The sequence below is a fragment of the Cherax quadricarinatus genome, chromosome 81, assembly GCF_038502225.1.
Source record: "Cherax quadricarinatus isolate ZL_2023a chromosome 81, ASM3850222v1, whole genome shotgun sequence".
NCBI classification, from domain to species: Eukaryota; Metazoa; Arthropoda; class Malacostraca; order Decapoda; family Parastacidae; genus Cherax; species Cherax quadricarinatus.
This window is the reverse complement of record NC_091372.1, coordinates 20,219,080-20,243,872: the sequence shown is the minus strand read 5'-3', so window position 1 is coordinate 20,243,872 and position 24,793 is coordinate 20,219,080.

Below are 24,793 nucleotides of genomic sequence, written 5' to 3'. Positions count from 1 at the left end.
ACCTCACCACATACCATTAAAACCTATACATCCACCCCCCACCAAAGGTACATTTATTAAGTCGTACATATGTGCTCTGGAAGTAAAAAGGTACCCCCCCTCGTCAAATACCTACAAAACAATGACATACTATAAGAGCGTAGGATACTACTTGCTCTAAGTAACAATTATGAAAACTTTGCCTAGCATACAAGGATAATATACTCTATATCTCAACACGGGTGCAATCCACCCAAGACTTCTTCATACACTATATACCCTATAGCAGTATTAAAACATGACATACACCGCTACTTGAACTCATATGCATACCTGCTCCAAGAAAGTCATCTAAAATTGTGTATTTACACAAAATCAATATACATTTTTATATTACCTTACATATACTCTTACATGTGACTTTAAACATTAAAATAGCAAAGGGAAACCAACAGCGTGTACTTAAAATATATAACACTACCCTACACATACAGTGTCACACTACATGTACTATATAATCTTAACCAGGCCGCTGAAACATTATATGTTAGGCTTTATGTGCCAAAATAAAATCTCGCATAATATAAAACTGTACCACGTTACTCATTACAGCTATTTACACTTCGAACCTTCTGATATACAGAAATTGTGTCTTACAGAATGCATCCTACAAGAAGGGAAACCCCGGACTTTGTATCACAGCATATTCGATACAGACATATGGCATACCTTAGTAACACCACGTAGTATGTGCTTTCTATAACATCTTTGAAGACACTCTCACAATAACGAACAGTCATTCTCACACACAATGATGTAGTGCTCCAATACATTACATACATGTACTATCCAAAATCTTCACAACATAAAGGGAACACATGTGTAAAAACACCACCCACACCACACTCACTACTCAGGAAAAGCATAAATGTATCAGTGCAAATCCAGTCACACACTTTAAAAGCCATCCACACATCTCCGCTCAAGAAACTAGCCCGTCGCTACCCATTTACACTTAAATCCCGTAAATCCTTTAACTTAAAACTCCGGTATCCCTCAGTAAACACTGTCTCCCACCTTCCCCCATAAAGATCCCTATTGCGACACTTAGTTCTATAAATGGTGGCCGCTAACACCTTTATTCTTTCATCCACACCCACTTCCCTCATAGCCCAAGACATATAAATAAAATCAGTAACCATATACGCAACCACATTCACCGCCATCTGACTCATCCCACCTATATCTAAACTTAACACCCTTAACACCTGTAACCCTTCCCCACCCACTAACCTAACTACCCTACCTAACCATACCCTCACAGCTTCTAAACAATTACAAAAATACACCGCATGAAAAATAGTCTCAGAACATCCATAAGCTTTGCACTCCCCACCCTCCCTTAGTCTCCTATTACATAACACAACACCAGACGGCAGGATTCCATGTAGAAACCTAAACATTACCTCCCTTACACCTGATTTAATACGCAATTGCCATAAACATTTCCAGATATTCCCCCACGCATACATGGGGTATGCCCCCTCAACTGCCGCCACCACAGACCCACCCCCCACCCTCTCTAGAATCCTCAATTTAAGGCGCTTCGGATCCCTCACCGTCATTAAAACCCTCAACATGGCCTCACCAATCATTAAATCCTTACCCCCCCCACCATCGTTGCATATCCATACGCAGTTTTTCTAGCCCCCCTCTCCTCGCCCCCACCTCCCTCAAATACCCGCGTTTTAGATACACACTCATCATACGCTTTTCTAAAGGTATAAGCCCCAGCCCCCCGTGGCTAACGGGAAGCATCACCACCCCTCTACTTAGCCAGTCACAACCCGATCCCCATATAAATCGGAAAAACCCATGTTGCAACCGTTGCACCTCTCGCCGCCTCAGTGGGTATATTGCCACCACGTGCCATATCTTACTATACAACAGGACGTTCGTCACAATGACCCTCTGATGCAACGTTAGCTGCGCTGTCCTCAAACCACCCAATCTTTTCAATACCCCATCCACGGTGCGCATCGAATTTACCTCTTGTGCGACCCTATCATTCTTAGCTTACACTATCCCACAAATCAATAGCTGATCCACCACACTCCACCCGCGCACTACAGTCCCACCTCTATTTACGTTATTGCCTAGGTCCATATACTTAGACTTTGCCACATTAATTTCCATCCCAGTAGCCTCGCCAAACACATCTACCACCTTTCCTACCTTGTGTAAATCCTTTTCATCCCTCACCAATACAGTTGTGTCATCCACATAACCCACAATACCCGGCCGACCCTCTCGTTCGTTACTAACCCCTCCACTTGCGATACTCCACCTAACTGCCCTATAAAAGGGATCCTGGAGACACGCAAACAATATTTGCGATAGAGGGCAACCCTGTCGCAAAACCCTTCCCATCTGAATGTTAACACCTAGCCTTCCATTAACCTGTACTCTCATAGATGCTCCCTGATACAATGTTTTCGCCCAAGATATAATTTCCTTCCCGAATGCCTGCCAACGCATGAACCTCCATAACGCATCCCTCTCCACACTATCGTAAGCAGTTCGCCAATCCAATGCCAACACACCCCCACCCCCCAAATCCCCCCTCTGTTCTATAAAACTTCTAAGAACTCCATGCCCTTCATACATTGTCCTACCCGGTACCCCATATTGTCCTCTGTCAATTACGTTACCTATCACCTTTTTTATTCTATTCCCTAATATCCGTGCAAATAACTTATAATCGCCACACATAAGCAATATTGCTCGGTAATCCTCTACCATAGTCTGTCCACCTTTCGGAACTAATACCACGACAGCAGTCCTTTGCTGCTCACCCATTTCTCTATCATCCTTCATTACATTGAATAACCTAACTAAAAATCATCTCAATACTTCCCAATTCCTAACGTAAAAATCATTAGGCAACCCATCTACACCTGGCGCCTTACCTAAACTTGCACCAGACAAAGCGTGCAAAATCTCACTTTCCATGATCGGACCTTCTAATGTTACCCTATCTATACCATCAATCTCACATTGCACGAAACCTCCCATTTCCTTTAAAGCCTCATCTCGAATACCTCCGTTTTGTGCATATGACCTAAACCATGCATCTAGATAACCACTCATACCCTCTGTCGTCACTAATACCTGCCCCTCTCTATACCCTTCCATCCCCACTTGAACAGTTAATCCCATCATCTCCGTCGCCACTCTTCTCTTAGGCTGTCTCCTCAACACACATGCCGAAGGCCTGTCACCCCATAACACCTCTTCCAGCCCACCCAAAACTCGCGCGCCATCAAATCTTTCATTTTGCAAATCCCTGATACGCTCCTTTAATCCCTCAATATCGTCCACCGGATAACTAGCATTCCCACGCTCATAGCAAGCTCTCAACTGCCCCTCAAGATAAGATTGGTACCCATACTTCAATCTGTTATATTCCCTCCCACTACGAATATAAAATTCTTTAATACAAGATTTCGCCACAGAGTCCCACCAACTAACCAGTGCACTATTCCCAGGCGCCTCCACCACCAACTCCTCCCACAATTGAACAAATGACTGTCAAGACTCTTCTTCCTGCAACAACTTTACATTCAACTTCGAAAACCCCTTCACCTTCTTGGCAACCCCTCCCCACCTATATCCACCAAAACACCCCTGTGATCAGAAAATACTACGTCCATTACCCTCACACTATGTATTACGACTGTCCTGGGCACGTATAATCGATCGAGCCTAGCCGCATACCCACGCTTAATAAATGTGTGCTCCACCACCTCACCTCCCTCAACATCTGTCAATCCTACCCTGGATAACAATTCTCCCAATATCCTCAAACAATGCCCTGCCCCCCTCGGTTCAACATCCTTACTCCTTATCACACAGTTCCAGTCACCTCCTATCACAGCAACCCCCGGCAATCCACGCAAATAATATACCAGAACGTCCCTCACGAATTTATTCTTTATCCTCACATCTCCCTCTGCTGGGCCATACACACACCAACGTCATCTGTACCTGACCCCATAACCCATCCACACGAATCACCCTCCCCTCTCCCCCCTCACTATGCCTGACAACCAACGGGCTAGTTTCTTTCACCAAAATGGCCACACCTCCTTTCAATCTGACTGCATGCTCAACATACACATTATACCCATCCACCTTCAACTCATAACCCGGTCTATAATTGTGTTCCTGCAAGAGCTCAAAGTCAACATCACGATGCACCAAATATTCCCGAAACCACTCACACTTTCTCTGAGACCTCAAGCCATTGATGTTCAATGTCAGGCACTTAAAACCGACAAAGGGGGTTTCCCTCTTGACACTACGGACTTATCACCTGATCGTTTCATTGCATCCTTTTCCCTCCCCCCCCTTTCTGGCCACCTTTACCCAACCCCTGCCCCTGGGCGCCACTTGAACCTCTCTGCATGGCTTCCACCCATGTTTTCTTCCCAGGTCGTTGTGCGGGCGTAAGCACGTCGTCGGAATCAGAAAGCACTGCTGCGCGCTTTCGCGTCGTACCCTCGACCTGCATCAAGTCATCCAGCTCAGTGCCATGATGAACCTCCACCTCCACAGTTCTCACCAACTGGGCATCCTTACGACACACTTCAGGCCGGGCTGGCATCATCACGCCCTCCTCAACTACAGACCCATGATCCAGGTCTGTACCAACATCCTGACAAGGACTCTCATTACCCAAAATGTTCTCAAACGTCGTCACCATCGTCGTTTCCGCGTCGCTACCATTCGCTTCCGCGATGACCTCATCCATCACTTGTACAACGTCCAGGGAAGTGATGTCGTCCCCCTGCGTAGCCCCTGCCATCTCCTTTTCTTCGGCCCTCTCAACCTCCTCACTCCATGTCAAACTCTGCTGAGGCAGAGTCGAAAACAGTTGATCTTGATCCTCTCTCCTTTCCTCCACATCTCGTCGTTGCTGCTGGTCCCTATCACAATGTCTTCTTTCACATTGCGCTGCTAGGTGATCATACGACCCGCACAAACGGCAAGTGCTTCGCTGCCCAGCGTATGTTACAAAAACCTGAGTCCTGAAATCTTCTATCACCACGTACGATGGAATTGGATGTCTGAGCGTCATCTTGACAGAGAATGCACCCTCAGGTATCCCCATATACGGGCCAGCTGACCACCTTCCTGCAGTGATCGTATGTATTGTGTCGTATTTACACATAATGAACCGGATGTCAGATGCATCCGCCTCGAACGGCACATTCCTGATCTTAACCCATGTGTAATAGCTGGACACATCATGCAGCCTCACCGTCACAGCATGATTAACTGGTATGGCCACCTCTTGAAACTTATTCACCACTGCGTCATACACAGTCGCCGAACTAAATTTTACAAAAATCCTCTTCGTACCGTTCAGTGCAAGTCCACAAATCTCCTCATTGCCTATTCCGTAGGTATCTCTGATGATTGCAGGCAAAAGCAACTCCATTGATGGCCCCGTTACAGCTCCACTGGTTAATTCAATGCAGACAGTATTTACCCTGCGCCGACGAGCCTGCGCCATGTTGGTGAAAATAATACTGCCACCAGACAACTCCAGGGGGCAGCAGCAGCACACGTCCTCTCCACTTAAGGGTTGAGAGACGAATGACTATACCAACCCCGTAAACCCTGATGTAGCTACGTGCACAGATTATGTCCTCCTGTTATATTCCTATATGAATATAACAGAAGATATGCTTTCTCTTTATTGTTAATCTGTTTTGAGAACTGAGGGTCGAATATGCCAATAACAAACACCAAATTAGTTGCTGGTCATCTACCATGGAAAAACTATTTAGTTATCTTGGATCTTCTGTAGTTGCTAATGGATATTGGGTTAGAGGTAGTGAAGATTCATGATGTACATGATCAGAATAAATTTTTAGAACCATTAATCTGAACTAATATTAAACAGAATACCGCCACACAATGCCTCATTAAGTCCAAACCATTCAAGCTGACTAATAATGCTATCTATGGAAAATCCCTATATAATATTACAAAGTACGGTGGTACATATAGATATGTAAATAATGAGAACCCATTCTCATTATTTATATATTTGAAACATATTACACGTCTGGGTCAAGACAGAGTAATTTGCTCAATTAACATGCCAAAATTAATAGTTAATAAGCCTCTTTACCTCATTTTTCAAATTCATGAGATCGCCAATAAGAAATTGTATTATTTCTGGTACAAAGTGTTGAAACCTCACTATAGCGATGATGTTTGTCTGTTGTATACAGACACAGATTCTTTTATATTGCGCCTAAAATGTCACGATTTGCACATCAGTTGAAGAGGGAGCCGAAGGTATTTTGTATGCAATACTCTAATTATTCCACTGATCATCCATTGTATGATAATAGGCGACCTGGGATTATTAAATTCATAAATGGGACATTATAATAAAATCCAAAATGTATTGTGTGAAGGTGGCTGATAGGACAGTAGAGCATTTCATTTCATTTCATGTATTTGTTAACACATGCTCGCTCTAGGAATGTTTTGTCTAAACCACTCAAGATACTGTAGTGAGGTGAGACAAAGCAGGATGAAACTGGGTTATAGTGCTACCATCCACTAGTCCAAGTAGAAATGTGTACTGTAACATTTAAAAACAGAGGGCTGTCAGCCTTCGACGATAAATGCTATATCACACTTACCAATCAATCATTGGGATTTGACCATAATGAGATCATTACACGTAGTGAGAAGTATACCCATAGTGAGATCATTACCCATAGTGAGAAGTATACCCATAGTGAGATCATTACCCATAGTAAGAAGTATGCCCATAGTGACATCATTACCCATAGTGAGAAGTATACCCGCTAAGCTGTCCTAATATACAAGTACAGTTAGAAATAGAAATACAAATAGCTAGAGCTTCACATTAAGGAGATTATTAATAGAGTATTCAAGAGGGTACTAGTAGAATTACAGTAAATCAACCATCCAAATCGTTATGAAGCTCTGTGTAGTCTGCAGTCAATCAAACAAACGGGCTTCCACATGGATAAATTGTCATTTTTTTGGAAATTGGTGTCACTCCCCTTGTGCAGATATCCAAGAACTAGCTACAAGAAGTATTAAAACAGGGAAGTGTTTTTGAGTATGCCCAAATGAGATAAATCTGTGGTTTAAAATCACATTGGTATTAAAAGAGGATAACATCAAAGCTGCTTTCATAGACAACCTGGAAGTTTTCTACAACAGATAGTAACATAAAAAGTCTGGGCTGAATGGTACTGCCCTTGATACTGGCCATGTAATAAGAAAACTGTAAGGCTGTAGGTGATGTCCTGGTAGTCATTAAATGTGGGGCTGATAGTGCTGTCCTGGGAGACAGTAATGGTGAAGCTGGAGGTGCTGTCCTGGGAGACAGCAATGGTGAAGCTGGAGATTTTGTTCAGGTAGTCAGGAAATATACGCAGGAGAGAATGCATATAAATGACCTCATGAGAGACAGGAGCTGTAGTGGGGAAACAAGTGTAGTCAAAGAGAAGATAAAACCAATATTGCAAACTAGTAATGCCACAGGAAATAGCAAACAAGAGGACTCCACTAGCAATAATGAGGATATATTACCAAAAACAACTGGTGAGAGCTCCATTGTTGGTGCTAGTGAGGATAGGAATAAGACAGGTAAACATGCACCAACAGGAATACAGTCACAGAAACCCAAGGCAAACAGAAACCAAGCCTGTGCACATACTATGCACTTGGTATCTGCAGGCATGGGAAATCTGGAAAAACAGAAGGGACGTGCAACTATGACCACCCTAGAAAATGCCGAGCCCATATGGCAACAGGAAAATGCAAACTCCCTTCCTGTAAGCTTTTTCACCCTGAAATGTGTCCCTCTTCAGTAAAGGAAAGACTGTGCTATAACTTGAATTGCCAGGCACACCATCTAAAGGGGACTAAAAGATACAAGACATCCAGGCCATGGGAAAACCTGGGTAGCCACAGCCACTCAAGAGGGAGAGGTTTTTTAGCGCCAAGAAGGAAAAAAAAAACTGGCTGGAAATGGCGGAAATCGTACACCAAATCCAGTCATTCCTGGAGTGGAACCAGAGTCGATGGCCTCCACTCCAAACCAACAGATTCAGATACTAATACCGGAAAAAAATCCACGCCCAGTACTATCAATACCACCAGTCGGATGACATTCTTCTTTGCAAATATACAGGGTCTAAAGAAAGCAACAAACAACAAAATACCTTTCATCCGTGGACTGCTTGCAGAGGCAAATGCAAAGTTCGCGGCATTTATAGAGACCCACATAAAGGATCACTTGGACAACGAAACATGGATCCCAGGTTATAACCTATACAGATGCGACAGAGTGAACAGGCGAAAGGAGGGGGGGGGGTTGGCCTGTACATCGCAGAGTCACTTGTTTGCACAGATCTGCTTAAAGCCTCAAATGATGTAGTGGAAGTTTTAGCAGAAAAGATTGAACATTACAATGGTATAAAATACCGACAGGTTGTTAGGTAAGACACATATGCAACAGTTAGGTATCTTTATTTCGAAACGTTTCGCCTACACAGTAGGCTTCTTCAGTCGAGTACAGAAAAGTTGATAGAAGCAGAGGATACTTGAAGACGATGTAATCAGTCCATTGTTCCAATGCTCTTCTCCAGACTGAGGGACTGACCACCTCAAAACTTTAAGGGTGATGGACTGATTACATCGTCTTCAAGTATCTTCTGCTTCTATCAACTTTTCTGTACTCGACTGAAGAAGCCTACTGTGTAGGCGAAACGTTTCGAAATAAAGATACCTAACTGTTGCATATGTGTCTTACCTAACAGCAGAAAAGATCGAGAACCAAAACTTAGTCATTGTGGTAGTCTACAAGCCTCCAGATGCAACGTCCCAGCAATTCCAGGAACAGCTGTTAAAAATTGAACACTGTCTGGAAAATCTGCGAGCTCCTGCCCCCAACATCTTGCCCCTGGGGGATTTCAACTTAAGGCACCTAAAAAGAGAAATATAGCAAATAATATTGTTGCAGTAATAACACCAGGAGGCAGCTCTGACGAGAACTCACACACACACGAGCTTTTAAATCTCTGCACAAAATTCAATTTAAACCAGCAAATAATAGAGCCTACTAGACTGGAGAATAGGCTAGACCTCATCTTCACTAACAATGATGATCTGATACGAAATGTCACTATATCAAAAACAATATACTCAGACCACAACATAATTGAGGTTCAGACATGTATGTGCGGAGCCCCAGACCGACATAATGAGACTAGTCACGAGGGAGCATTCATCAAATTCAACTTCAATAACAAAAACATAAAGTGGGACCAAGTAAACCAAGTCCTAACCGATATAAGCTGGGAAGATAGACTAAGCAACACAGAACCCAACTTATGCCTAGAACAGATTAACTCGGTGGCACTCGATGTATGCACAAGGCTTATTCCTCTAAGAAAAAGGAGGAGTAGATGTAAAATAGAAAGAGACAGGCGCTCCATTTACAGGCTACGGAAAAGAATAACAGAGCGGCTAAAAGAGGCCAATATATCTGAAATGCGTAGGGAGTCACTGGTCAGAGAAATAGCAAGCATCGAACTGAAGCTAAAGGAATCTTATAGGAGTCAGGAATTGCGGGAAGAACTAAAAGCCATAAATGAAATCGAAAGAAATCCAAAATATTTCTTTTCCTATGCCAAATCAAAGTCGAGAACAGTGTCCAGTATTGGGCCCCTACTTAAACAAGATGGGTCCTACACAGATGACAGCAAGGAAATGAGTGAGCTACTCAAGTCCCAATATGACTCAGTTTTTAGCAAGCAGCTAACAAAACTGAGAGTCGAAGATCAAAATGAATTTTTTATGAGAGAGCCACAGAATTTGGTTAACACAAGCCTGTCTGATGTTATCCTGACGCCAAATGACTTCGAACAGGCGATAAATGACATGCCCATGCACTCTGCCCCAGGGCCAGACTCATGGAACTCCGTGTTCATCAAGAACTGCAAGAAGCCCCTATCACGAGCTTTTACCATCCTATGGAGAGGGAGCATGGACACGGGGGTCGTCCCACAGTTGCTAAAAACAACAGACATAGCCCCACTAAACAAAAGGGGCAGTAAAGCAATAGCAAATAACTACAGACCGATAGCACTAACATCCCATATCACCAAAATCTTTGAAAGTGTCCTTAGAAGCAAGATCGCCACCCATCTAGAAACCCATCAATTACACAAGCCAGGGCAACACCGGATTAGAACAGGTCGCTCCTGACTGTCTCAACTATTGGATCACTACGACAAGGTCCTAGATGCACTAGAAGACAAAAAGAATGCAGACGTAATATATACAGACAATTGTGACCATGGCGTAATAGCGCACAAAATGCGTGCTAAAGGAATAACAGGAAAAGTCGGTCGATGGATCTATAATTTCCTCACAAACAGAACACAAAGAGTAGTAGTCAACAGATTAAAGTCCGAGGCAACTATGGTGAAAAGCTCTGTTCCACAAGGCACAGTACTCGCTCCCATCTTGTTCCTCATCCTCATATCTGACATAGACAAGGATGTCAGCCACAGCACCGTGTCTTCCTTTGCAGATGACACCCGAATCTGCATGACAGTGTCTTCCATTGCAAGCACTGCAAGGCTCCAGGCGGACATCAACCAAATCTTTCAGTGGGCTGCAGAAAACAATGAAGTTCAACGATGAGAAATTTCAATTACTCAGCTATGGTAAACACGAGGAAATTAAATCTTCATCAGAGTACAAAACAAATTCTGGCCACAAAATAGAGCGAAACACCAACGTCAAAGACCTGGTAGTGATCATGTCAGAGGATCTCACCTTCAAGGACCATAACATTGTATCAATCGCATCTGCTAGAAAAATGACAGGATGGATAATGAGAACCATCAAAACTAGGGATGCCAAGCCCATGATGACACTCTTCAGGACACTTGTTCTATCTAGGCTGGAATATTGCTGCACACTAACAGCACCTTTCAAGGCAGGTGAAATTGCTGACCTAGGAAATGTACAGAGAACCTTCTTGGCGCGCATAACAGAGATAAAACACCTCAATTACTGGGAACGCTTGAGGTTCCTAAACCTGTATTCCCTGGAACGCAGGCGGGAGAGATACATGATTATATACACCTGGAAAATCCTAGAGGGACTAGTACCGAACTTGCACACGAAAATCACTCACTACGAAAGCAAAAGACTTGGCAGACGATGCAACATCCCCCCAATGAAAACCAGTGGTGTCACAAGCACGTTAAGAGACCATACAATAAGTGTCAGGGGCCCGAGACTTTTCAACTGCCTCCCAGCATACATAAGGGGGATTACCAATAGACCCCTGGCAGTCTTCAAGCTGGCACTGGACAAGCACCTAAAGTCGGTACCTGACCTCCCAGGCTGTGGCTCGTACGTTGGTTTGTGTGCAGCCAGCAGTAACAGCCTGGTTGATCAGGCTCTGATCTACCAGGGCCCTGGTCACAGACCGGGCCGCGGGGTCAACGCCCCAGTGGCTCGGAACTCTCTTCAGGTAAACTCTAGGTAATAGTGAGATCATTACCCATAGCAAGAAGTATACCCATCGTGAGATCATTACCCATAGCGAGAAGTATACCTATAGTGTTATGGGACTATGAGACCCAAAACATATTGATGTACACAAATAACAGTTACTCTGGAATACCTAATTATATTGAATTGATGGAGACTCAGCACTAAATTGCCCTAAGGGCAGATCACTCAAAGGGACTGAGAAGCAGCTGGGTCAAGATTATTTTCTCAATATAATAGGTTATACTATAGACACACAAACACACATTTAAATAAGTAGTTGATAAAGTTGTATTTCTTTTATAAAAGTAAAATAAGTGTGGAAGAGTTGTAGTAACTAGAGAATTGTGTTTGGCAACAGTCTTTTGTTGTTTTGGTGGGTGTGGGAGGAGCTTAGCTAGGCTGCTCCCTCTCTCTCTCTCTCTCTCTCTCTCTCTCTCTCTCTCTCTCTCTCTCTCTCTCTGTCTCTCTCTCTCTGTCTCTCTCTCTCTGTCTCTCTCTCTCTATCTCTCTCTCTCTCTCTCTCTCTCTCTATCCTTGTTGGCTTCAAGTTGGTAGGGCCTCTGAGTCCTTCTATTTATTTTTTGGGCATTTTGTGTGCCCTAGGGGTGAGTTTTATACCTTAAGTGGTAGCCATCATATCGAGGTTGACTAAATTGTGTCAAAATACTGGTTAGTCCAGAGATAAGTCAAGAAGAAAGAAGGGCAAATTGTAGAGATGCAGCAAGTGGGCTGTTCCTAGGAGAGCAGTTAGGGAGTGTGTAGACTTATGTTTTGTAGACTGTATATTTTTTACTTTTCTGTTTAGAATATAGTTCTATATTTTATAGAAGTAGTTTAAATAACCTGTGAAGACGGGTGGTGAAAGGTTTTCAGAGACACTGAGGATGATCAATCATGAATGTTAGTATTACCCTAGACTGATAAAACCTTGATGTAAAAAGCTACCCCACACTTGAACATGTAGTGAGAACCTTACTATCAAAGTAATAAGGGACAACAACATAACAATTACCCATAGTGAGAAGTATACCCGTAGTGAGATCATTACCCATAGCGAGAAGTATACCCATAGTGAGATCATTACCCATAGTGAGAAGTATACCCATAGCGAGAAGTATACCCGTAGTGAGATCATTACCCATAGTGAGAAATATACCCAGAGTGAGAAGTATACCCATAGCGAGAAGTATACCCGTAGTGAGATCATTACCCATAGTGAGAAATATACCCATAGTGAGAAATATACCCATAGTGAGATCATTTCCCGTAGCAAGAAGTATACCCATAGTAAGATCATTACCCATAGCAAGAAGTATACCCATAGTTAGATCATTACCCATAGTGAGAAATATACCCATAGTGAGATCATTACCCATAGTGAGTAGTATACCCATAGTGAGAAGTATACCCATAGTTAGATCATTACCCATAGTGAGAAATATACCCATAGTGAGATCATTACCCATAGTGAGAAATATACCCATAGTGAGATCATTACCCATAGTGAGAAGTATACCCATAGTGAGAAGTATACCCATAGTGAGAAATATACCCAAAGTTAGATCATTACCCATAGTGAGAAATATACCCATAGTGAGATCATTACCCATAGTGAGAAGTATACCCATAGTGAGAAGTATACCCATAGTTAGATCATTACCCATAGTGAGAAGTATACTCATAGTGAGAAGTATACACATAGTGAGAAGTATACCCATAGATCATTACCCATAGTGAGAAATATACCCATAGTGAGATCATTACCCATAGTGAGAAGTATACCCATAGTGAGAAGTATACCCATAGTTAGATCATTACCCATAGTGAGAAGTATACTCATAGTGAGAAGTATACACATAGTGAGAAGTATACCCATAGATCATTACCCATAGTGAGAAATATACCCATAGTGAGATCATTGCCCATAGTGAGAAGTATACCCATAGTGAGAAGTATACCCATAGTGAGAAGTATACCCATAGTTAGATCATTACCCATAGTGAGAAATATACCCATAGTGAGATCATTACCCATAGCAAGAAGTATACCCATAGTGAGACCGTTACCCATAGCAAGAAGTATACCCATAGTGAGATCATTACCTGTAGCGAGAAGTATACCCATAGTGAGATCATTACCCGTAGCAAGAAGTATACCCAGAGTGAGATCATTACCCATAGCGAGAAGTATACCCAGAGTGAGATCATTACCTGTAGCAAGAAGTATACCCAGAGTGAGATCATTGCCCATAGCAAGAAGTATACTTATAATGACATCATTACCTGTAGCAAGAAGTATACCCATAGTGAGACCGTTACCCATAGCAAGAAGTATACCCATAGTGAGATCATTACCTGTAGCAAGAAGTATACCCAGAGTGAGATCATTACCCATAGCAAGAAGTATACACAGAGTGAGATCATTACCTGTAGCGAGAAGTATACCCATAGTGAGATCATTATCCATAGCGAGAAGTATACCCATAGCGAGATCATTACCCACAGCGAGTAAGTAAGTTTATTCAGGTATACACAAATACAGTTACATGGAATTATCATACATAGCAGCATATGTGTAGAGAACCTGGGCTAACCCAAAAAAGTCAGAGTGATTTATTCCCATTGGGGTCCTTTATACCCATAACGAGATCATTACCCATATTGATACCCATAGCGAGATCATTACCCATAGTGATACCCATAGCGAGATCATTACCCATAGTGATACCCATAGCGAGATCATTACCCATAGTGATACCCATAACGAGATCATTACCCATAGTGATACCCATAGCGAGATCATTACCCATAGTGATACCCATAGCGAGATCATTACCCATAGTGATACCCATAGAGAGATCATTACCCATAGTGATACCCATAGCGAGATCATTACCCATAGTGATACCCATAGCGAGATCATTACCCATAGTGATACCCATAGCGAGATCATTACCCATAGTGATACCTATAGCGAGATCATTACCCATAGTGATACCCATAGCGAGATCATTACCCATAGTGATACCCATAGCGAGATCATTACCCATAGTGATACCCATAGCGAGATCATTACCCATAGTGATACCCATAGCGAGATCATTACCCCCATAGTGTGATACCCATAGCGAGATCATTACCCATAGTGATACCCATAGCGAGATCATTACCCATAGTGATACCCATAGCGAGATCATTACCCATAGTGATACCCATAGCGAGATCATTACCCATAGTGATACCCATAGCATTACCCATAGTGATACCCATAGCGAGATCATTACCCATAGTGATACCCATATTACCCATAGATACCCATAGCGAGATCATTACCCATAGTGATACCCATAGAGAGATCATTACCCATAGTGATACCCCCATAACGAGATCATTACCCATAGTGATACCCATAGCGAGATCATAGTGATACCCATAGCGAGATCATTACCCATAGTGATACCCAGATCATTACCCATAGTGATACCCATAGCGAGATCATTACCCATAGTGATACCCATAGCGAGATCATTACACATATTCATACCCATAGCGAGATCATTACCCATAGTGATACCCCCATAGCGAGATATACCTATAGCGAGATCATTACCCATAGTGATACCCATAACGAGATCATTACCCATAGTGATACCCATAGCGAGATCATTACCCATAGTGATACCCATAGATACCCATAGCGAGATCATTACCCATAGTGATACCCATATCGAGATCATTACCCATAGTGATACCCCCATAGCGAGATCATTACCCATAGTGATACCCATACCGAGATCATTACCCATATTGATACCCATAGCGAGATCATTACCCATAGTGATACCCCGAGATCATTACCCATAGATCATTACCCATAGTGATACCCATAGCGAGATCATTACCCATAGTGATACCCATAGCATTACCCATAGTGATACCCATAACGAGATCATTACCCATAGTGATACCCATAGCGAGATCATTACCCATAGTGATACCCATAGCGAGATCATTACCCATAGTGATACCCATAGCGAGATCATTACCCATAGTGATACCCATAGCGAGATCATTACCCATAGTGATACCCATAGCGAGATCATTACCCATAGTGATACCCATAGCGAGATCATTACCCATAGTGATACCCATAGCGAGATCATTACCCATAGTGATACCCATAGCGAGATCATTACCCATAGTGATACCCATAGCGAGATCATTACCCATAGTGATACCCATAGCGAGATCATTACCCATAGTGATACCCATAGCGAGATCATTACCCATAGTGATACCCATAGCGAGATCATTACCCATAGTGATACCCATAGCGAGATCATTACCCATAGTGATACCCATAGCGAGATCATTACCCATAGTGATACCCATAGCGAGATCATTACCCATAGTGATACCCATAGCGAGATCATTACCCATAGTGATACCCATAGCGAGATCATTACCCATAGTGATACCCATAGCGAGATCATTACCCATAGTGATACCCATAGTGAGATCATTACCCATAGTGATACCCATAGCGAGATCATTACCCATAGTGATACCCATAGCGATACCCATAACGATCATTACCCATAGTGATACCCATAGCGAGATCATTACCCATAGTCATACCCCTAGAGAGATCATTACCCATAGTGATACCCATAGCGAGATCATTACCCATAGTGATACCCATAGCGAGATCATTACCCATAGTGATACCCATAGCGAGATCATTACCCATAGTGATACACATATCGAGATCATACCCCAGAGTGATACCCGAGATCATTACCCATAGTGATACCCATAGCGAGATCATTACCCATAGTGATACCCATAGCGAGATCATTACCCATAGTGATACCCATAGCGAGATCGAGATCATTACCCATAGTGATACCCATAGCGAGATCATTACCCATAGTGATACCCATAGCGAGATCATTACCCATAGTGATACCCGATAGCGAGATCATTACCCATAGTGATACCCATAGCGAGATCATTACCCATAGTGATACCCATAGCGAGATCATTACCCATAGTGATACCCATAGCGAGATCCCATAGCGAGATGTGATACCCATAGCGAGATCATTACCCATAGTGATACCAATAGCGAGATCATTACCCATAGTGATACCCATAGCGAGATCATTACCCATAGTGATACCCATAGCGAGATCATTACCCATAGTGATACCTATAACGAGATCATTACCCATAGTGATACCCATAGCGAGATCATTACCCATAGTGATATGCATAGCGAGATCATTACCCATAGTGATACCCATAGCGAGATCATTACCCATAGTGATACCCATAGCGAGATCATTACCCATAGTGATACTAATAGCGAGATCATTACCCACAGTGATACCCATAGCGAGATCATTACCCATAGTGATACCCATAGCGAGATCATTACCCATAGTGATACCCATAGCGAGATCATTACCCATAGTGATACCCATAGCGAGATCATTACCCATAGTGAGGGACCGAAATTTGAAAAAAAAAATAGATCTGAGGAACAACCTATTGTGAGTGTACTCTTAGTAAGATACCCACAAAAGTATACCCATAGGAAGTTTCTTCCTACTACCGAGCTTGTGTATGGTTTGTGTATGGTTGGGGTATGGTTTGTGTACAACAAGGCAGGCAGCAAGCAGCAGCCACACACTGTATCCTTCTACAGGACATTTCTTCCTTTGAGACTATTTGTTTCTAGAATGAATCGTGTCTGAAACATGTTCGTACAGCTTATCTACATCAACAAAATAAAGCCAGTTATCCTGGAGTTTGCCTGGAGAGAGTTCCGGGGTCAATGCCCCCGCGGCCCGGTCTGTGACCAGGCCTCCTGGTGGATCAGAGCCTGATCAACCAGGCTGTTACTGCTGGCTGCATGTAAACCAACGTACGAGCCACAGCCCGGCTGGTCAGGAACCGATTTTAGGTGCTTGTCCAGTGCAAGCTTGAAGACTGCCAGGGGTCTGTTGGTAATCCCCCTTATGTATGCTGGGAGTCAGTTGAACAGTCTCGGGCCCCTGACACTTATTGTATTGTCTCTTAATGTGCTAGTGACACCCCTGCTTTTCATTGGGGGATGTTGCATCGTTTGCCAAGTCTTTTGCTTTCGTAGTGAGTGAGTTTCGTGTGCAAGTTCGGCACTAGTCCCTCCAGGATTTTCCAGGTGTATATAATCATGTATCTCTCTCGCCTGCGTTCCAGGGAATACAGGTTCAGGAACCTCAAGCGCTCCCAGTAATTGAGGTGTTTTATCTCCGTTATGCGCGCCATGAAGGTTCTCTGTACATTTTCTAGGTCAGCAATTTCACCTGCCTTGAAAGGTGCTGTTAGTGTGCAGCAATATTCCAGCCTAGATAGAACAAGTGACCTGAAGGGTGTCATCATGGGCTTGGCATCCCTAGTTTTGAAGGTTCTCATTATCCATCCTGTCATTTTTCTAGCAGATGCGATTGATACAGTGTTATGGTCCTTGAAGGTGAGATCCTCCGGCATAATCACTCCCAGGACTTTGACGTTGGTGTTTCGCTGTATTTTGTGACTAGAATCTTTGTGCTCTGATGAAGATTTAATTTCCTCGTGTTTACCATATCTGAGTAATTGAAATTTCTCATCGTTGAACTTCATATTTTTTTCTGCAGCCCACTGAAAGATTTGGTTGATGTCCGCCTGGAGCCTTGCAGTGTCTGCAATGGAAGACACTGTCATGCAGATTCGGGTGTCATCTGCAAAGGAAGACACGGTGCTGTGGCTGACATCCTTGTCTATGTCAGATATGAGGATGAGGAACAAGATGGGAGCGAGTACTGTGCCTTGTGGAACAGAGCTGACTCAAAGATGGCTCCAAGTTCATCCTGTTCCTTATTTGTATATCTCATAATAAAAAGGCAGAAATATGAAGAGTGAGCTTAACAGTTAAGGCATGTGGGAAGGGAGGTTAGTCAGGCTGCAGGATGAATTATTATAATCAGCTACACCGCAGACTGGGCATACTGCCAGTGATCTGCGATGTTTGCAAATGTTGTCCTGCTATAATAACCAAGGTTGAAGGCTCCTACAGTGGTAGATCAGTTTGGCAACGTTGCTTGGAAAACATGTCTGACCTCCTGCAGGGCCGACACAAGTTTTCATTCTGGTGACAGGGAGGGTCTGTAGCTCGAGTTGCTTCTTACTGTATTGGACAGTTCAACAGAATGTGGCTAACAGAAACTGGAACCTGACAATTCTCACAGAGTGAAACAGGGTGCCTCTCCATGAGATACCCTTGAGTAAGAGGAGTGTGGCCGATGCTAAGATAGGAGAGGGTAGTCTCCCAACCTCGATGGTACAAACATGTCCAGAAACCAATACTCGGTTTAAAAGAATATAGTTTATTATAGAGCAGATCAGACCAACGTTGTTGTCAACAAATGCGAAGGTGGGTAGCAATTATAGCAAAATAGTCTATATGAAACTGGGAAGTCATGTACTGCTCACCTCACAGCAGTGTCTGCCTCTTCAATGCTCTGTAAGACAACATGAATGGGTACCCAACAAAAAACAAAATATTTATGCTTGCTAGAGATATGGCATAACCAAAGATGGAAATGAAGAACCAGGGGATGAGGTGTATCAAATTTTTGTATAGCCTGTAAAGCACTAAGGAAGTCTGAAACGACAACAAATGGTGACACAGGCATGGATGTAACACAGATAAGTGCTACTAGAATGGCATACAATTTAGCCATAAAAATGCTAGCCTGGGGTAATAAATGCCCTCGCACAACACAATCTGGAAACACTGCTGCAAATCCGATGCCATCAGAAGACTTCGACCAATCGATGTACCCTGCGATGGCTTGAGAATGAGATCACAAGTGGTTAAGAAAAAGAGAGCGAGAAGCCACAGTAGGCAGTTGGGCTTTTGCTCATGGCAGTGGGAAAGAACAGACAATAACCATCGGAACTTTCCAAGAGGGTAGGGAAAAGTGAGATGCTACATGAACATAGAAAGGTGGCAACTGAAGAGAAGACAAGAGCGAATATAGGCGAATAAAAAATGAACAGAAACAGGAGCAACGAACAAATAAAGAATGTCTACTAACATCAGTGACTATCCTGTAAGTGGAAGGATTGCGGAATTCATGAGATCGAACACAGTAGCGAAGGCAATGAGCATCCCGGACAAGGATGGAATATTCGCCTCTGCATAGAGGCTCTCAACTAGCGAGGAGCGAAAAGCACCAAGGCATCAACGAAATCCCTGGTGATAGTTGGGACAAAATTAGGGCTGAATGTAGTCGAAGGAGAGTTCTACGATAAGCCCCCATGAAAGATGAGTGAGGGCTTTAAGGAGGTTCAGCCGGCTATGGTAAGTTGCCTTCAGAGAGGTAATGTGAGGTTTCCAGGATAATCTATGGTCAAACAGTAGGCCGAGAAACCTGATTGTATCATATTTCTGGGATACGTGAGCCATATAGGTACAATGGATGATCAGAGATAACAGAGAGTCTAGTGAAAGTAATTTGGTGAGTTTTTGTACTAAAAAATTTAAACCCATGAGTGCTGGCCCAACTGGAAACACGGATGACCGCATGCTGGAGAGAAACTGTAATGAGGTGAAAATCAGCGCCTGCATAAGCTATGGCAAGGTCATCAACATAGAGCGACGACCAAATATTGAAAGAAAAAACAGAGACCAGATCGCTTATAGCAAGGGGAAAAAGTGTTGTGCTCAGAACACACCCCTGTGGGACACATTCACTTTGGACAAAGTCTGGGGAAAGCATATTATTAACCCGAACATAGAAATGTGTTTCAGTTAAGAAGTTCTTAATGAAAAATGGTAGGTTGCCTCAGAGGCCTAAGAAGTTGGCCTGGGCCAAGATATTATACCTCCAAGTTGAGTTATATGCCTTCTTAAGGTCAAAAAAGAAGGCGATAACTGAGAAGTTATTGGCAAAGGCATTACGGACATAATTATCTAAGCATAGTAAGGGGTCAATGGTAGAGCAGCCCTTACAAAAACCATATTGACTAGTGGAGAGACTGTTGTGTGTCTCTTAATACTACATCAAACGTCTATTTACCAGTCATTCCATGACCTTGGAAACTGCACTGGTAAGAGCAATGGGACGATAGAAGGGGAGATAGAAAGGGAGAACAATGGCAGATTTCCAGAGCTGAAGAAGAACTCCTTGTGACCAACTAAGATTTATGAGTCGTAAGAGGACTGCATGGGCTAACTGATGTAAATGTTGTAGCATACGAATGTGAATGCCGTCAGGCCCAGCTACCTGACGGCAATTGGGCCTGACAGCATTCTGAGAGGAACTGGAGGCAAACTGGAAGTGGAGGCAAAGTGAGAGAGTTGCCTCCAGTTCCAAAAGTGTAAAAGGCACATCATAAGATTTTTCTCCAATAGAGGAAACCGCTGAGTGATACGGACAAGATGATTACCAATTTCGGTGGCAATGTCAAGAGGGTTCATGATATCAACACCGGCAACCTGAAGAACAGGAGCCGTACTTTTTTCCAGACTTCACTCATAGAGGAAGCAGAAGAGATGGTAGAAACATAATCCTGCCAGCAAGTGTGTGTAGAGTTACAGATGACACGGCAAGCAACTGCTTACTTCTGCTTAAAATCAAGGACTCTTTCTGTGGTTCTATTGTACCGGCACTTGCCCGACGCAGCGCGTTTCAAATGTACTGCCCGAGCACAAGCAGGAGGTCACCAAGGCATGCACTTCTGAGAATGCCTGCCTGAAGTTTGTGGTACAAAATGTGAAGCTGCGGTTAAAACTGAGGTCGAGATGAGCTGTAAAAGCTCATCAATGGAGGACGAAGAGGGAACCTCACTAAAAGCAGTTAGACGCGAGTAAAGGTCCCAGTTTGCTCTGTCAAATTGCCAGCGTGGGCTACGAGGAGGTGGTGAATATGAAGGAGAGGTAAGGATGATTGGAAAATGACCCCTGTCGTGCAAGTCCGTGAGGACAGACTAAGTGAAGTGTAGTACAGTTGAGGAAGAGCAGACCGAGAGATTGATGCAAGTGAGAGAATGAGTACGAGGATCAAAATGGGTGAGAGTACCCGTACTTAAAACATGGAGGAGGAGAGAATCGAGAAAAGCCTCCAGCTGAATGCCACGGGAGTCACGGTGAGACTCCCCTAGAGGAAATAGTGGGCATTAAAATCGCCGAGTAACAGAAGTGATGGCAGTAAGGAAGAAACCAGAAATGCAACAGAGATACAAGGAAGATACAAGGAAAAGGTTGTTTACCACTTATTCAAATGGATAAGGGCTGCAGTGTAATGCAGTGAAGTATGAACAAAGAGCTGACGGTATGTAATACGGTTGTGTATAAGAAGTTCACTTTCATTAAAGGTTCCATTGGGAAAAGGAGCTGATGAATATAATAAATCATAGCGCAAGATGGGATGGATAAGAGCAGGTTGTAATTTGGGTTCTTGTAAACAAACACAAACAGGGAAAAACAGGGAGAGCAACACCTGAAGCTCACCCCGGTTACCTCTGAGGCCACGGATATTCCACTGAAAATAAGCCATGATTTGTGAATTGAAAGATACAAGAAATCTGAAGGTAGAGGTATCTTCAGACTAGTAGGGTTAGAGAAGTCCACATATGAAAGCAGCATAAAATTTTAAGGCAGCAAGGGATTGTGACGCTGTGAAGAAAGGGGTTGTGCAGATGGAGAAGAGTGAAGAGGAAGAACAGGAGGTGGACTGATGTCCATCATTGGTCTAGTCTCATCAATACATTCTGAGATAGCTCCAAGTTTTTCAGAGGATAAGGACGTTGTATGTGGTACAATATTGGAGATGGATGAAGGAGGGTGAGTAAAGATCAGGGTGACGATGGACTGTACCAAAGTAGGGGAGGACGAAAGGGAAGAGGGAACTGGAGAAGCTTGGGAGGGGACAGGAGAGGAAGCGACCTGGGAGGAGGCAGAAGAGGAAGAAACTTGGGTGTTGACAGTGGAAGAAGGTACTGTAAGAGGGGTAGGATGAACCTCCACACTCGTAACAGAGCCAGTTAGAGGTGAAGAACTGGGTACAGAGACTGGGAAGGAAAAATGTGCAGGTTGCAGATGGGAACGAGGTGATGAAGGAGATTTTAACAATGGGATTGTTTTGGATTTCAGAGTAGAAGAGGGGCGATAGGAGTAGGTGTTGTACGAGGTATAGTAGACACAGAAACTTGTGAGTGAGAAGTGGAAGAGGTGAGAACAGAATGAGGTGCCGAGGTAAGGATCTCTGACTCCAGAACAGCAAAAGAATTAGCGACAGGGGTGACTTGGAAGGGATGACCACAGAGGAGGCTGCAGGAGTTGGGACACCAAAGGAGGGGGAAAGTTTAGTAACTCGAGAGTAAGAAATATGGGGAAGTCTCCCTTGGAGACGTAGATGAGAGACTGCCAAAGCATATGGGAGGCCTTCTGCCTCTTTGAGACAACGGATTTCACGTTCATTTAAGTCAACTTGGCAACGGCAAGAGTAAGGTGGATGAGCCTCATGACAATTAAGGCAAGAGGTAAGTAGAGTACAAGACGCATTGGTATGATTGTCGGCACCACAGACTGGGTACTTGGCAATGGATCTGCATTTTTTTATTGGATGACCAAAAGGCCAGCATGTAGGGATCACCTGTCGAAATGTAAACAGTGACCCACAATATATACAGAGGACGGAAGCTCAGGGCAGTCGAAAGTTAAACTAGCTACAGTGCAAAGGAGGACTTAAGTGTCTACCTTGAAGACTGGGAGGTCTTGGAGTTCAAGTTGTTCCTGAATGTCATTGCCACATATTTGGAAATTCTGTTGGACAATGGTATGGGGCAGAATGACTGTACCACTACATTAATTGGGGGAATGATGTTTCTTAATAGTTACAGGAATAGTATCGACAGTTGTATGGAAAGATCGTGAGCTTGGTTTGCATTCTGGACAGAGATGATGCATGTAAGTTCTTAAGAGCATGAAAGGATATATCTCTTCCAACATTAGGAGCACCTTGTCAATACTATGGTCGGAAAGATAGGCAGTAGAGGAAGTCTGTCGTTGAGTAGAAAACTTAGTCCACTGTGTATTTTGAAACAGCATGTAAAGGGAGTGCTTGACATGCAGGTCTTTTCTGAGTAGAATGAGAAGGAAGTGAAGGATTATCATCTGGTAATGGTCTTGGGCATTTAGGTGTGGGACCAGAGTTGGTCCGAAGTGGGATGGGCCGGTGATTCGAAAATTGCCGCACATAGAAGAAGCTGGAAGCATAGTCAAAGGAGAGCAGAGGTTAGGTGTATTGAAGGAGTCAGTCGGAACCCTGGTACCTGAAACAGGTGACGAAACGGCACCAGTAAGAGGTACAGGAGCATCAGAAATGTCGAAAGAGTGGTCAAATAACGAGGCAGGGTCGGAACAAGGTGTGATATCAGTAAGGGGTCCAGGGGGAGCAGGATCATGGATTTTAGACTCTATGGTTAGGTCACTTCTTTCTTTAGTTTTGTAGAAAAAAAGAAAGAAAGAAGACAGGAAAGAAAAAAAAAGAAAAAAGGGGGAAACGTGGACTAATAGCTCTTATGAGGCAAAATGAGCCATAAATCCTTCTCCACATCCAAGAGGACCATAGCACTGCAAGCAGTGCAGGTGAAGCATGGAACCCATGCCATACCCTGCCCTTCATTCCAGTAAACCAGCAATCCGGGATAGCAACCTCACATCTGCCGAGCCCCCTCGGTGGACAAAAGAGAGGGCCGTCGGACAACTGCCACAAAGCATACTTCCTTGAACCACAACCCCCAGAATCCGACAAGGATTCCGGGGGATGGTGGCGAGATACACTCGTCCCTCGAAAGACACTCAAAGCCAACCCCCGAGAGACAGGAGAGGGATCGCAACACCTCCCGGTGATCCAGATTCCACAGCAAACTACACCACTGCCAAGGACCTCAACTGAATGGGATGGACCCCGGTACCCTTCCCGCTACCAAGGAACTAGAGTGCCTGGAAAGAGTCCCAAACACTGAAAGTAGGAGAGGAATAGAGGAGGGATGGGGAGGAGGAGGAGGAGGCAAGGGAAAAAAGGGTGATGGTGAGGATTGGATACAGAAGGAGGGAATGGGAGGAAATTAGGTTCGGTCTGAGG